Here is a 14220-nt window from a genome sequence, read left to right on the forward strand (position 1 = left end):
TTGTTTCTCTCTCCTCTTTTAGAGTTGGAGAAATCATGGAGCTTGTGGTCACCTGGGAACAAACTGCACTGTTGCCCTCTACAGGCTTGTTTTTAACTCCTAATGTTTTTTACTTTGAGAGGTGAAATTTTTTTCCAAAAACCTATACCCATTAGTGAGGCTAATACTGATGGCCTCTGCAGAGTGTTCTCTGAGACTAGAGAGTGCAGAGAGGTCTTCTCAGCCAGATGCAGCCATTGCAGCAACCTCCGTGTCTGATTCCTCCCCTGTGGAGGCTTGTCACTCCTGACTACTGTGTCTCACACATGTGACACCAACCTTCTGCCCTGATGGATTGCTTTCCCTGTGATGGTGCTGATGTGGTCAGTTGTTTGTAGGTCAGTGGTTTATAGTAATTTCCTTCTGGAGATCTCTGGATAGAGAATGAAAGGGTCACAGCAGACCTCTGTAGAAAGGAGAACTTGTGAAGAAACACCATGATGTAAACACAGTGTTGTGAATTCAGATTCCATGAATAAAGGTTGTTTTTTTTTTTTTGGTTCTGGGGCTTTCATTATAAAAGATAGATACGCTAAGAGCCTCTGTGTTCTAGGTGGGAGTTTGTGGTGTAGTGGTAAAGTCCTCGCCCTGGCAAGGCAGATGTTGTTGGTTCAAATCCAGCTCAGGCCCTCCATCCTATGACAGTGGAGTGTGTAGTCAGACTGATGTGGAAATTGATGCTGTGGGAAGTACCAAAAATGTGAGGTGATTTTTTTTTTTTAACATAACAACCAACACTAAGTCGAACCTCTCTCTTAAAGCTCCATAACCCCTTTATTTTCCTGCTCTGACTCTGGGGGGGGCAGATGCCCGGATTACCCCCCACAAGCCAGCCTGTACCTTCCACGCCACCTCACCCTTCAGCCATCCTGTACCTTCCACGCCACCTCACCCTTCAGCCATCCTGTACCTTCCACGCCACCTCACCCTTCAGCCATCCTGTACCTTCCACGCCACCCTGTACCTTCCAGGTGATTCATCCGGAACCGTCTACACTCGTTATCCTGGAGTCCTGGCTGGGGTTTGAACCAGCAACCTCTCAACCCAGAGGCGATGCTCATCCACATGAGCTACAGGTACTCATACTCACAAGGCTGCTTTAGAGACTTTTTCTCCTTCATCTAATTGATCCTGACATTACGCTTAAAAGTAGCACACAAAGATTAAAAACCAGGACCGCTGCCACCAGATTCTGGTGACATTAACCACTAGACCATCAGGGAAGGTGGCTGCTATTTGGAGTTTAGTCTTAATAAACAGCTCAGAGATACCTGGTAATGGTGTAAAAGTGTGAAGAGACCTAGTCTTGATCCTACTTCCTCAGGCACCAGAGTCTGTGACACTAACCACTACCCTACCAGGGAAGGTGAAAATGAGCTGGCGTTTTGTCTTAATTAACAGCTCAAAGATACCTGGTCAAGGTTTACAAGTGTGATGAGACCCAATCTTGAGCCTGGTACCTCAGGCACCAGAGTCTGTGACACTAACCACTACAACACCAGGGAAGGTGGCTGCTAGTTGGAGTTTTGTCTTAATAAATGGCTCAGTGCTAGCTGGTCAAGTTGTTAAAGAACGGGGATGCCCAGACTCAATCCAGAGACCTCATACACCAGAGTCTGTGACACTAACCACTACATGAGAGGTGTTGCTTGTTGGACTTTTTTGTCTTAATAAACAGTTCAATGCACACCAGCAAAATGTTTAAACCTAAAGCAAACACATCCCGACTTGAACCAGAGATCTCTGGCACCAGAAGCCATGTCACTAACTACTACACCAAAGACCAGTAAAACCTGGAACCTTTTCTTAATAAACAGCTCTAGGAAACTTTCTGACACAGTTAAATTTAAAGGAACCACACACTCCAAAGCCTGTGACACTAACCACTACACCACTGCAGAAGAGGTATTGCTATTGCTTATTTGACTTTTGCCCTAGTAAATGGCTCAAGAAATGACACCCAGACTTGAATCAGGGACCAGCTGTTTATAACAACTACCACTACACCACGGGTATAAGCTGCTGATTCTGATTCTTGGACTTATGTCATAATAAATGGCTCAAAGAAAGCTGGTTTAGTGGTTAACAAAAACAACCCCTTGACTTGAGCCATGAACCTTACATACCAGAGACCACAACACTAAATGCTACAGATTCAAGTGAGCTAGTAAAGCGAAAAGTAGCTAGGTGATGTTCAGAACTCAGAATTATTAGCACAGCCTTTCTTTTTCCTCCTAATGCTTTTTTACGTTGAGAGGTGAAAGTTTTGCATTAGTGAGGCTAATACTGTCCTCTACATAGTGTTCTCTGAGACTAGAGAGTGCAGAGAGATCTTCTCAGCAAGATGCAGCCACTGCAGCAACATCCATATTTGAGGGTCATCACTCCTGACTGCTGTGTCTCACATGTGATACAAAACTTCTGTCCTGATGTATTACTCTGATTGGTACGAAAGCTGTGCTGGTGGTGAAAATGAGAGCATGATGGTGGGTGCATGAGAGGAGAGAGGTAGGTGACAAGGAGGGGAGGGGCTACCCAGAGGGCAAAAGTGGTGTGTGAGAGGTCGGGGCAGCTTCCTGGAGGGAACGAGGGCTTTTTTAAAGCACAGCTTCCATATTTATTTAATCACAGCAAGGGGCTGCACACAACTCTCAAATAATATAATTACCATATATTCATCAATAAACTATTTTATTCGTAAACATTTTGTCACTATTTTATAGCCATTACAGGATAAAAACTTATGGTCCCCTTCTTTTACTTCATTTTACAAGTTTTATGTTCATCCATAACAAATCATAACCACACATATCATCATGTCACAAATCAGTCCTCATATCAACAGCAAACAGAGCAAAGGGTCAGAATTTAGAAATCTGATACATAAAAGTGATTCAGCAGAACACTTAGTAACATCTGAGGAATATGTAGACTAGCTGAGCTACAGAATTGATGAATCCAATTCCCAGCATTTACACTCTGACTGCTGGACATTTGTAGTTTTGTTAGATGATGATGATTATGGGCTCGACTGTATGCCACAGTACTGTTTACAAAGTGCTATGGAACTTGGCCACCATTACAGAAATGCTAAGCTTTAATCACTAGGGGGAGTCAGAGGACTAAACAGTAGATGAACACAATTTTATTGCTCTGTTTGTAACACACCCACTTTGACTTTGTCACCTTAAATTTAACACCAGTTTCAATGTTTTATCAAATAACACAGTGATGAGGAGAAAGTCAAAGAGGGTCTGTTCAAATACTGGGTTTAATACATCAGTGTGTAGTAAAGAATAATTCTTATATAGAAGATAGAGAATGTAATAGAACCTGTAAATACACTGTGTGTACTTTGAACAGTCAGATATAATGCCATTGCTACTGTTACTGCCATTTTCATCAATGATTTATTATACACCAATGTATGTACTAAATACATACATTGGTATATACCTGTATATCTGTACCTGTAGATTAAAGAATATACATTAATGTATATTTATCTATAAACAATTTTATTTGTAAACTTATTTTGTAGCCATTATAGAATAAAGTTTATTCTGGTCTGCAAACAGAGCAAAGGATCAGAAATTTGAAAGCTGTCATATAAAATGATTCTGTGATTCAGAATATTGACTCTACACCTCAAATAAATGCTGATAAATAAAAGATGAAAAATGAACAGCAATGGAATCAGATTAAGGAGATGCTGCAGTATCCCACACAACTGAATGGCTAGGTTTTCTGGACTTTCAATTTACTCCAATCAGGTCCCGCACATCCTGAAAAAAATGAAAGAAACAAAACAGAAAGAAAATACAACACAGTGTCACAACAGACTGCCACTTGCACAACACCTGGAAGTATGCAAAATTTAATGTGCTCAACACTTAGTTACAGACCGAACCAAAGACAAAGTAAAACAAAGTAAATCAGCAACAGAATAAAAAAAGAACCTAATACTGAAAGAGCCAATCCCAAAGGGCTGACATGTGAGCAGACAACAGCAGATCTACAGCAGATCCACAGGTTTGATCAGTGTTGTTTTTTTCTGTTTGTTTGTTTGTTTTTTTTAATATCTTTGCCTTATCACAGTGTCTTAGGCAAAATAGCAGCACTTTCTGATGATTTACTTCACACAGACTGATTTCCATCTCAATTTTATCTACAACTTGAGAGATTTAAATAAAAGCAAACTGACTGGTTCCTCAAACTTCAAACCAGAACATCAGATTTTATGACACCAGTGTAAGAAAATATCTTTAAATACAACTCATGCTTTTGACATGTGAGTTTGATCATACAGATTCTCCAAAAGAGGAAACTGACGAATCAGGACATTTTGTGTGAAACGGGACATGCATTTCGTATAGTTTTAAATATTTAAATATTTCAGTGGGTCCATTGTGCTAAGAATCATATTTTGTTTTTCTTATCCTGCTAACTTGTTCCTCATTTTTCTATTCTTGGTTTGTTTATTTAAATATTGTTATTCTTTGTTCAGGTGAAAATTCTTCTTTTGAAACCTTTGTAGATCCATCATTTTGAAATCATTATGATTAAGATGCCTCTACATTTTTTCTCTGGTTTCCCAATGGGTTAGATTTTATCTCACTGCCCAAAAATGCTGCCTCCTAGTTACCAAGAAGAGGCAGTGATGATTATATAAAGCAGCCATGATAATATTGTACATGCTGAATGTTGGATCTAAATTTTAGTACATGACTATTCAACACTAAAGGAACCTGATGAACTCTTTCAAGGAGTCAGCTTGCATCACACATGTGGGACTCTTTCCAGGATTAAACGGACAGGTGACAAACAGATACAGATAAGATTTGAGAAAGTTGTGTGCAAGTAGTGAAGATCTACTGAAGGATCACCAGCCTACAGATTTCATTTTACAAGTATGTTTAAATTCTCAATGCTTAGCATATTTAAAATGTAACGAATTATTAAACATTGAACTAAAGTCATTATCCCTTTGTGCCTGAAAGCTGTATACAGTATGTAGGAGTGTGTGTAACATGTATGTAAATCAAACATACTGTACGGCTTTTGTGAGATTAACTAAGATTAAACAAAAGTAAAATTAATCATTGTGTTTTTGAGAGCATTTAACAAACTTACATGCTAATGCTTCTCTTATCTGCTGATTTCCTTCCTTTGCAATCAAAGCTTGATTACTTAATTTAAGCTGCATTTATTAAGCTCTTATTATTTGTGACTCCACAGCTACCCTTTCATTATGAATCTTTTTCTTCTATTCTGTTTAACTGGTAAGAGTGTATATTATATATATTATACTTAATATTCAACAAATTTATATGGTGTATATATACTGTAAATGTACATCTAGTTAATTTTTTTTATTAATCTATATTCAATTGAATTTATATTCAATTAAATATTTTATTTGTGTGCAACTATTGTACACATCTGAATCCAGTACAATTTTGTACTCACTGTTTATAAGCATTGGTTCTGTAACGGTGGCGACACTCAAGTGAACATTTTAACTAAAATAATACCAGTTCGGGCGCCAGACAGGGGTTAGCCTGTCAAAATAATTAAATAATTAACCAATTAACCCGGATTGCCGTAAAAACGCCACCTATTACATACAATACTATTATAACAGCAAAATAATAATAATAACAATAGATACGTCAGCAAAAATAAGGCACATAGAAGGAAAATCAATGTGCTAATATAATAAAGAAAAAAGCAAGAAAGAAAAAATACTCACATTAAGGGGAGTTTGTTGCGGTATGCGAGTGACGAATGTGGCGTAGGTGATGGGTGGAGGTGATGGGTGTGTGTGTGTCGTCATGGAAAACCGTGAGCCATCCAGGCGGCAGCTCGGCTTGGGAACTCGGGACAGAGTTTCAAACAGCGGATTTGGGTGGATTTTCATCAAGGTAAGAAGGCATCCAGGTAAACCGCACTTCCCATTCACTCCTGAGACAAACACGCGACTTTGCGCTGGTCCTGCGCTCGGATAATGATCTCGGCGACCCTCCGGCGTTCACTCCAGCAATACACCTGCGTGAGTTTGCGCTCAGCTGATACCGGTGTAACCTCCAGTCCAGACACTCGTGACTTCTTCCTTTGATCCCCACTCTAGAAAAAAAAACATTTAGTTCCCACACCACTACATATATATATATATATATATATATATATATATATATATATATATATATATATATATATATATATATAAGGCTCCGCCTTTACTGCTCCGCCAAAGTTCTCTTTTTAATATTTGGGGAATTAAAGACAATACACAGTGCTGCAAAAAGCAATTGACAGTAGTAAAGTCAGTAGATTAAAATAAATATAAAATCAAATTAAAATGACACAGTAAACAATAAAAGAATGTAATGGTTGATGAAAAACTGATGAAACAAGCCAAGCCGCATCACTCCCCCCTCACCGCTAGAGGGAGCCCTTGCCAGAGTATTAGCACTTCTGGGTGACTTGGTCACTTCTGTATTCCATGGACATTTAAACCACACTCACGCCACACATTAACATAAAAGCTTTAAACTTTGCTTTAAAAGCTCAGCTGTCAACCTTATCCGCTGCCAACTGGTGAAAGAGCTCAACATAGCCACCATCCCCTGTCCCTCTGCACTCAGAGACACTGCCTTTGACAATCAGCCCATCGGAGACGGAAACATTACCCACCAATCTGTCCCACTGGAACTCAGAGTATGCCATCGTACAGTTTATGATGTCCTCTCTACAAAATCCTGTTATTCTTGTTTACCCCTGGCTGAGCATCCACAAACCACTGAGCTCGTCCCTTGGTCCCCCGGCTTTCTCTCATACTGTATGCAATGTGCCCCAGTTTTACCATATCAGACCACCTCTAGACCCTATGTACACAAAAGACTGTATTGATTCCCCCAGAGTACCTTGGAGGTGTTCAGCAAGGAGGGGGCCATCCAGGTACTAGCATCGGCCATGTAACTGCATGACCGACCTGCTGTTAATCATCTCCCCTCTTAAGAGTTAGATTTATCCATTGTCTATTCCAGAGACCCAGGGCCATGGAAAATTACACTGAGCACGTGCTGGCTGCCAGCTTCTTCCATCAGAAAATAAGGATGGCAGACTGCGTCCATACATAAACTACAGTCGTCTACTTTAGAGCAGGTGAGTCTCAGGATTAGTAGAAATACAGAGAGAGTTATGGTGTTTATGTGTAATGAGTGTTTATGTGGGAGACACCGAGTTCCTGCAGTGTTAAGTGTTGAAAGCTTAAAGGTTATTACAGAAATGTGTTATTATTCAGGAATGGTATTGAGTAAATAAATCCTGATTCTGATCTTCAGATAAAGCAGAAACCGAAAGAAAAAGGCATGTTGGAGAACACCACAGTGACCTGGAGGGTGCAGCCAGATGGAAACATCTTCCAGAAGATAAACAATCTTTCTCAAAATAAAACATCTTCCAGAAGAAAAACGAAGATGATCTGTAATGTAAAGTAGATTGCAAACAGAAATTTTGTTCACAGCATGACTTTTAACAACTTTTAATCAGTAGGAGGATTATAGGAGGATTAGATTCATGATTAATATCCAGCTTTTCCTGCAATTGGCCACCTGACATGTTAAAACATGTTAAAATACTCTATAACTGGGTTTAATGTATCAGTGTGTCATAGCAGAATATTCTTCATATAGAATATAGAACCTGTTAATAAACTCTGGGTGTCTGTGTGTGTGTTGAATAATCAAATTTAATGTATTTCCTCCTTTTATTTTTTTTTCCTTCTACCTCTAACATTACAAACATACACATACTGCTCACATTCTATTTTCTGTGTAAATTAGAAACAAATGAAAAATAAACCTATAATCTTTCTATTTTGTAGCCATTATAAAATTAAGCTTATTGTGGTCTGCCACTATTGATTCAGTATAAAAGTTTTATAATGAATCGATAACACATCATCACATCACTTCAAATCTGCAAAACATCAGCAAAACATCTAAGTAACATCTAAGGAATATCTAGAATAGCTGAGCTACAGAAGTGCTGACTCCAATTCCCAGCATTTACCCTCTGACTGCTGGACATTTGTAGCTTTGTCAGGAGCTGATGATTATGGGCTCGACTGTATGCCACATTACTTTAGACAAAATGCTATGGAACTAGTCCACCATTACAGAAATGATGATCTAACACACACAGTCACTGCCACACTATAGGTATCCTGTTATAGGCACATACACTACCAGTCAAAAGTTTGGACACACCTTTTAATTCAGTGTTTTTTGTTTAGGGATTTATTTTCTACATTCTAGAACAATCCTGGAGATTTCAAAACTATGAAATAACACACATGGACTTCAGTAATCCATATGTAACGACAACAAAAACCAGTCAGTTGTTATTTTAAGACAGGAAGGTCAGGTGTTCTGGAATAGTTCTTGCAAGAACAGTATTGTCAAGTGCATTTGCAAAACCCATCAAGCCCCATGATGAAACTGGCTCACATGAAGACCATCCCAGTAAAGCAAGACCAAAACTGACCTCTGCTGCAGAGAAGTTCATTTAGAGTCACCAGCCTCAGAAATCACCAATTAACAGCACCTCAGATTGGAGCCGTTATGAAGGCTTTACAGAGCATCAGTAGCAGACATATCTCAATATCAACTGTTCAAACGACATTATTGTGGATTTCGGCCGCCTTCAGCATTGTTTTACGATGTAGAGAGAAATAAACATCAGGAAAGACCATGGGATTAGAAGGTGTGTCCAAACTTTTGATTGGTAGTGTATATGATCATTTACATATTGTATACATGAATATGCTGATGTGTTGTGTAGGTGTTCAGACTGTAAATTTCAGAAAAAATAAGATTACCCAGGAGTAGAATAATAAACATTTCTCTGTTTGTAACACAACCACTTTGACTTTGTCATCTTAAATTTAACACCAGTTTCAATGTTTTATTAAATAATTAATACTTAATATGTTCAGCTTTTGCTGCAAGTGGCCACTGGACTCTGTGATAAGGACAAAGCCAAAAAGCCAAGTGTGTCATAATAATTCCTATATAGAAGATGTTGCAGCAGACTGCCACTCGGACAGCACCTGGAAATCTTAAATAAAATGTGATCAAAGTGACTCAGAGTAAGAGTAATGCAGAAAAGAGCTTAGGGTTGGTCAAGTCTGATCACAAAGGGCTGACAACATGTGAACAGACACAGCAGATCCACATGCAAAACAAATTCACATAAAACATGACGCAGGCCATCGTACTGTTTGGAAAATCACAGACAAACTGGGGCTCTCGATGAAAAGTGGAGGCAAAGTTCACAGGAATGTAGAAATGAGAAACACAAGAAACACACACAGGCAAACACGTCATTCTGAATTATATCTATAGGGTTCTTTTTAATTCATTTCTAATTTGTTTTTTCTCATCCTGCTAACTTGTTTTGTTTTTTCAGGTGAAAATTCATCTTGTGCAATCTGATCTACAATTTTGAGGCTTTATTTTTCTAGTGTTTGTCTAGCATCTTGCTTTTCCAAGATTACATTGTTTCTTGGTTTTTGCATGTTCATTAAAACTGAAATAAATTGAATTCCATAATTTTAGTGCATTCATCTGCAATTGTTTGTATAAACTGTGCTGCTTTATTGTAAAGTGTATGAATCTAGCCCTGAGCTGTGAAGACAACCGAAGTTAAGAGATATGCTTTTCAGAGTGTTGTGTGGAAGAAGTGACAATCTAAACAGAGCCAGACATCAGAGATTCGTGTTACAGGTTGCACTCGCACAGCACCTGGAAGTCTTAAATATAATGTGATCAAAGAGACTTAATTACAGAAAAGAAAATCAGCAAAAGAGTAAAAAAGTACCTAATGCAAAAAATAGTGCTCAGGGTTGGTCAGGTCTGATCCCAAAGAGCTGACAACATGTGAAGAGACACAGCAGAGCCACATGAAATACGAGTTCATATAATACATGACGCAGGCCATCGTACTGTTTGGAAGATCATAGACAAACTGGGGTCCTCAGTGAAAAGTGGAGGCAAAGTTCACAGGAATGTAGAAATGAGAAACACAAGAAACACACACTTACACACACAAGGAACCAAGATAATTTCAACATTTGAACCCTAGAAAACCTACATATAATCTAAATAAATGTTTGATCTTTTTTTTTTTTCAATAGCTTGTACTTAAGCGACAAGCAGTGCCTTGTCACTTCGTCTTAGGCAAAATATAGTTGCTCTAAAGATTTACATCACATGGACTGATTTCCATCTCAAACTTCTCTAGAAACAGAAAGATTTAAATAAAAGCAAACAGAATGGTTCCTCGCACCTAAAACCAGAACATCCAATTTTATGAAAACAGTGTAATAAAATATTTTATTTAAAACAATTTATTTTGATTCTCATGCCCCCCCCCCTTAAAATATGTCAAAATTTATTAATGACCTACAGAGCAGTTTTCTCCAGGATCATTTCCGAAATCTCATTATACACAGCATTTGGGCATGATGTTACAAAAGAGATAATGAAACAGTCAGTTCACTGAGAAGAAAAGAGAGAAAAGAGAGTCTAATTGCAGAGAGATCCGTTTGTGGTGCAACATAATCTTAATTAATTTAATACTGGTAAAACCTCCCACTCCTGTAAGCGATATTGTTTACAGTGTTAAAATAAAGCAGATGTTCTGCAGTGTCTAGTTCCATGTTCTGTTTTCAAATATCATTATGTACTGAAATTTATAATATTGGGTTAATGTTCATCATCATGATTTGTTCACGATACTTTAAGACACTGTGAGCTGCTTTACATCAGAGCATCAGACCAATGGGAACAGATTAAAACAATTACTGGATTTTGTCCAAGTGTGTCAAACAAACTCTTTTTTGCTGCTCTGCTTCTTGCACATATAATGTAAACTTGCTAAGATCATTTTAATGTACAAAATCATTTAATGTTTGTATTTTGTGAGTAAATTATTTTAATTTGTACTTTTTTGGATTTTTACTGATTTGTCAGCTACCCATCGATCATGAAACTGAATCGTTTTCTTCTCCTGTGTCTGACTGCCGGTAAGAGAACGATAAATTTATATTGTACAATTTTTAGTTAATGTATTTCATTTGATTTTATTGAACCATATTGAATTATCTAAATTAAGTAATTGTTGAGTCAAAAAATAAAAAAAAAGAGTCAATAAATATAAGTGAACACAAATTTATTATAGAAATAAATATTATTATTTATGTTGTGCTTTTAACAATCCAGGATCCTCCAGGATATGCCATCACAGAAATGAACATAAAATCAAGCAATAATCAGAGAAGCTTTAATTTTTCTGAATTACCAAAGATTTTCTGCAGATTTGGGCTAAGATACATCATGTAACATCATCACAACAGACGTTTAGCCAAAGCTATTATTATGTTAGTTTTCTAAATTTAAAAAAATTTTAAAAAATAAAAACACTTTGCAGGTAGCATCGCAAATTTAAGGGGGCAAAAAAAAAGCAAATAACAAACAAACGAAAAAAAAAAAGGATTCTTTTTTGTCTGCAACGATCACAGAAAACACAGAAAATCCTGGACAGACTGAACAACACTGTCAGAAAACACTGTTTCAGGAAACCATATTTAACTTTTAAGTGAAATTTATTCCTTAAATTTTATATTTAAAGATAAGTTGTACATGACTTAAAAATCTTCCACTACCTTTGTTTACATGGTCTGTGATTTGATCTGCATCTCGAGGATTTTTCTTACAGGGCTTATAAAAGTTTGCAAATGTTTCAACCCAATTTTTGACACAATTATTTAGAAGGTCAGTTAAGAAATCCATTAAAATGTGTTATTATTCAGGCCTGGTATTGAGTAATTAAATCCTGATACTGTTCTCTAGATGAAGCAGAAGCTGTTGGGGAACATCACAGTGACCTGGAGGGTGCAGCCAGATGGAAACGTCTTCCACGAGAAAAACAACGATGATCTGTAACGTCTCAATGCTCACTCTGTATTTAACATATAGCATTTACTATAAAGCTCTAATAATGCTAAGTATAATCTAACTAAAAAATATTATAGTAGAAAGGGAAATTATAAACTTTAAGTAGTAGTGCAGTAAACAGTATGTTGTTTACATTCTTAAATATATAATAATATAATTTTCTGTATGTGTTGTGGATGCTGTTGTTGTTTATATTGTTAAATAAACATTGTGTATGTATGTAAGTATGATGTTATTATTTAACTTAGGAAACACACCCGAGTCTGTCTTTAGTGAAAGCACGTCAGTACCATTTAAATGCTTTATGTGCAATACAGACTTTAACCACAAGGTGGAAGCAGAACGCAAACCAAGAACCGGATGGCGGCTTGCGCGATAGTCATTTCTGTTTACTGTATAAATAAATTATGTAATATTTGTGCTCAGTAGGTGTGACTGGTTCCCCTGTGCTATGAAAGATGAAGCAGATATTCAACATAGAGAAAAAGCCTCATGAAGACCTTGGAAGATATTACAGAAAGATCACTTTACTACAAAGTTTCACACAGACGTTCATTTTCAGCTCTGTGTTTAGTGTAAACTTAAAACCAGGTAAATTTATCATCATTTTAATCTATAATCTCTCAGTTACAGTCCTATGTAGTCTTTACATGCTTATATAACCTGCAGGATTGAGCAGTTAGGTCCGAATCTCAGCTGGGCACATGGGACATGTACTTAAAACTTAGAAGCCAGGGCAGTTAGACAGCATCTGCTGTTCACTATAGCCAATGAGGTCATTAAAACAGTAAAAAGGTCATGTATACAATAAGTAATTCAGAGAAAAAGACACGCAGTTAAGCAAGCAGGCTATCAATCAATAAACAAACAAACAAACAAACAAACAAACAAACCACCTTTGCTTCAAGTTTTTAAGTCATTTGTTTGTTTGTTTTTTTGTTGTTGTTGTTTTTTAATAATTTGTTAATTTATAATTCAATAATTGTTTTACTAAAATAATATTATAGTTTATGGTGTACTAAATCAGATAAGTGTTAGAAGGGGATCCTAAATCTCATACTGTTATGTTATAATATTTCACTTCTCTTGTTTCCGGGTAAAATTTTTAAAAAATGTATAGTGTATATAAATTGTTTATTTTAAATAAATACTTTATGCTATGTATGTTTTGGAATTCTACAGTCCACACCTAGCTAGAACTCTGTACAGTTACTAAAAATAAATGTCATTCATTTATTATTTTTCAACTATTCTCTATTTTCTCAGGTCTCTGTGTGCAGTATTCGCGGAGTTTCAGTTCATTTTAGACTGAGACGGCTGAAAGCACACCATGTTGGTTTTTTCTTTATTTTACAAAAGTACAATGTTTTGTGGATATTATGAGTGTACATGAATAAAAGTAGACCCTTTAAAGATTCAAATGATGTACTACACTTATGTGTATGATCAAAAATGACGGAGCATTTTAAGTTCTTTTCACGGTTACCAGAAAAAAATGCAAAGTGTTCCCGCCGGCGGGTTTGCCGACTCCTAAGGGTTAACGGTGTGAAAGGGGAAATTTATAAACAGCGCGGAAACTCCACTTACTTTCTCGCTGCTGCAGATTGGACTACAAACAGTCTGTATCCCTAATATACTACAGAAAACATGTTTAATAAGATTGAGCGTCAGCCTCAGATTTAGACGCAAATCCAAGTTAGCAAGTTAGTAATTATACACAAGGTTACTGGTGTAACATCCGGTGATTGCCAGAGGAAAACGCAGACCTTTTTCCGGTAATAGTGTAGTTTCATGAGAACTACATCATCCATCTCTCATCCATCCAGCCATCCATCCCATTACCGTCACTGAGGCGTCTAACCAGACAAAGCCGGTAAAACGGTATTTTATGGTTTTTTGGCTGCAGAACTTTTTGCGGGGAAAAAATAATAAAAAAAAAAAAGTTACTTTTATTCTGTCTAAATCGAGATCAGAGAGTAAACCGTGTAGTTCATCGCATTTATTTCTGCCACACTGAGATTTATCTCTCCCATTTGTGTATCATGATAATAAATTAACTGCAAAGGTTAAGTTCAAAGTGGCCATAAGTTATGCTTCAGAATTGAGACACACAAAATAAAATAAAAGCTCAAGTCTTTTTCCCTATTTCTTTTTTCCT

General features: G+C 37.0%; 2 long non-coding RNA genes across 2 annotated transcripts; one reads left to right on the plus strand and one right to left on the minus strand.

Moving 5' to 3' along the window:
• Positions 1-2794: 2794 nt before the first annotated feature.
• Positions 2795-13798, minus strand: LOC131349025 (uncharacterized). The gene is made up of 3 exons (XR_009204026.1): positions 13650-13798; positions 5792-6165; positions 2795-3824 (listed from the first exon to the last, which is right to left on the minus strand). It is a non-coding gene; the product is annotated as an uncharacterized LOC131349025 (long non-coding RNA).
• LOC131349026 (uncharacterized) lies at positions 5857-7760 on the plus strand. Its single transcript, XR_009204027.1, has 3 exons — positions 5857-5963; positions 7089-7206; positions 7386-7760. It is a non-coding gene; the product is annotated as an uncharacterized LOC131349026 (long non-coding RNA).
• Positions 13799-14220: the final 422 nt, after the last annotated feature.

Source organism: Hemibagrus wyckioides, linkage group LG29, assembly GCF_019097595.1.
Source record: "Hemibagrus wyckioides isolate EC202008001 linkage group LG29, SWU_Hwy_1.0, whole genome shotgun sequence".
Classification (NCBI taxonomy): Eukaryota; Metazoa; Chordata; class Actinopteri; order Siluriformes; family Bagridae; genus Hemibagrus; species Hemibagrus wyckioides.